Here is a 1,978-nt window from a genome sequence, read left to right on the forward strand (position 1 = left end):
AAGGTTTTGTTCGTTTTTCTTCTTACCTTGGTTTGCACAAAAGGGGAACCTATATCCAGTAATTCTGCATTTTTATGTAATTAATTTCGCTGCAAGAACAGTATTCATGCACAAACATAAAATTATATAATTATTGTTTTTTGTCCTCAACAGAACTTTCTTCATCCAGATCAAAGTCAAGAATTTCCTCTTATTATTGATAAATGCGGAAGTTGTTGATGAATAACGGAAACATGTTTTTATATAAGTTTGACGAAAAGCGAAGCTATGTTTTGTGTAGTTTTGTTTTGCGATAGTTATGAGGCAACGCCCGACAGGTATGCAACACATCTAATGTACAGGTAATGTAGGTGAGACCTTAACCGGCCAAAGCTACTAAAAAACTACGGTAGTCCACAGTTATGACAGTGTACTGTAGCCTAAGGTAGTTTTACAACTCTACAAATAGCGGATTCATTGGTGCATCCGAATGTGATCTATCAACCTATCCCTTCTTCCAGCCACGTTGTGCCATAACTTTCTTTCCTACTTAATTCAATTCAGTATCTGTTCATTAGTTATCTGATCCACACACCCATTCTTCAGCATTCATCTGTAACGACACACCTGATAGCTTCTGTTTTCTATGTAAAACTATTGTTTATCGCCTATATTTCACTTCCATGTAAGGCTATCCTTCATTCAAATAGTGCAGAAAAAATTTCCTGTCACTTAAATTTGGATAAATTTTAATAATCAAATCGAACTACCGTCTTCATAGCGATTTTACTATGCCAATGTACATTCAGATGTCACAGCTTCATCATCACTGTTGCTGTGGTAACTAAAGACCTTCATGAGGATATCAACATACCATAAATACTAGTATGTTGGAGTCCTAATTGTAATTCAATAAATATTTCTGTAATTGGGCTTGTATTTCGTCACAATAACAAATTAAAATTTTAGAATGCGCTTCAATTCCCTAAGATACCTGATTCTGACGTATTGACGTCGAAATGTAGGTCCTTACATGACAATAGTTCTAATGATGAAGCTATGACTTCAGAATGTAGATTGGCGTGTTCGACATAAATAATCTCTATGTGTACAATTAATTTTAAATTTGTATTAGAACTTGCAGTGCACTTGCAATACTCTTTGCGGTTGCTTCTCCTATCTGTATTATACTACTGCCTTTGTGATCTATTAATTGCTGGAGAACAGCATCATTGACGGCGATCATACTTGCTTCAAATTTTCAGCACAAATGATGCCGTGCCTCAGATTAAAAATTTTCGCAGTCGGTAGGACTCGAACCTACGCTCCCAGAGGGAATCTGATTTCTAGTCAGACGCCTTAACCACTCGGCCACGACTGCTTCTGTCGACTCCCTCTTCAAATAACTATAAACAGACACAGGAGCTACAACGCCCAGACGAGCTGTATTTGTCGGAGTGCCGTTACGTAACGGAGAGCAATTAAAGTGCGCTCTGTTTCCGTAGATCATTTAAAGGGAAGCTGCTCTCCAAGGGTAACAAGTAGCTGCCCATTTTTAGAAGTCTGTATGTTACTGGGAAAAAGACACATCAATATTACCTTCGGCAATTTGAGACACTATCTATATTACTAAACCATTGTCCCGGAACATAATACCACTACCAGGTAGCCTATCCAATGCCTTTCAGGGGAAGTAAAATTTGATTTTCGATATTTCGCGTAATTATTAACCGAATTTTAAAAAAATTAAAATGCTTTCATATTCTACTCATTAAGAGGTTGTCTTAAGTTGAAAGTTTAGCACAATGAGACAAATACTGCAAATAAAAACTGTGCTTTTGTCTCGAAGGAGCGTAACTGGCGGCGCGCCAATACCCGGACTTTCTGTGGAGGGCACCTATCGGCTTCCAACAAACTCTTACACGTAATTCCAAATCTTCAAGAAACTTGTTCTTGCTGACAATCCCACAGTATGATGAAAGGAAAAAAGTTTATAGCT

The 1,978-nt window shown here is 37.5% G+C and overlaps 1 non-coding gene across 1 annotated transcript; it reads right to left on the reverse strand.

Moving 5' to 3' along the window:
* Positions 1 to 1,278: 1,278 nt before the first annotated feature.
* Trnas-aga (transfer RNA serine (anticodon AGA)) lies at positions 1,279 to 1,360 on the reverse strand. Its single transcript has one exon. It is a non-coding gene; the product is annotated as a tRNA-Ser (tRNA).
* Between the last annotated feature and the right edge of the window lie 618 nt (positions 1,361 to 1,978).

This window comes from Schistocerca cancellata, chromosome 8 (assembly GCF_023864275.1).
Source record: "Schistocerca cancellata isolate TAMUIC-IGC-003103 chromosome 8, iqSchCanc2.1, whole genome shotgun sequence".
Lineage (NCBI taxonomy): Eukaryota > Metazoa > Arthropoda > Insecta > Orthoptera > Acrididae > Schistocerca > Schistocerca cancellata.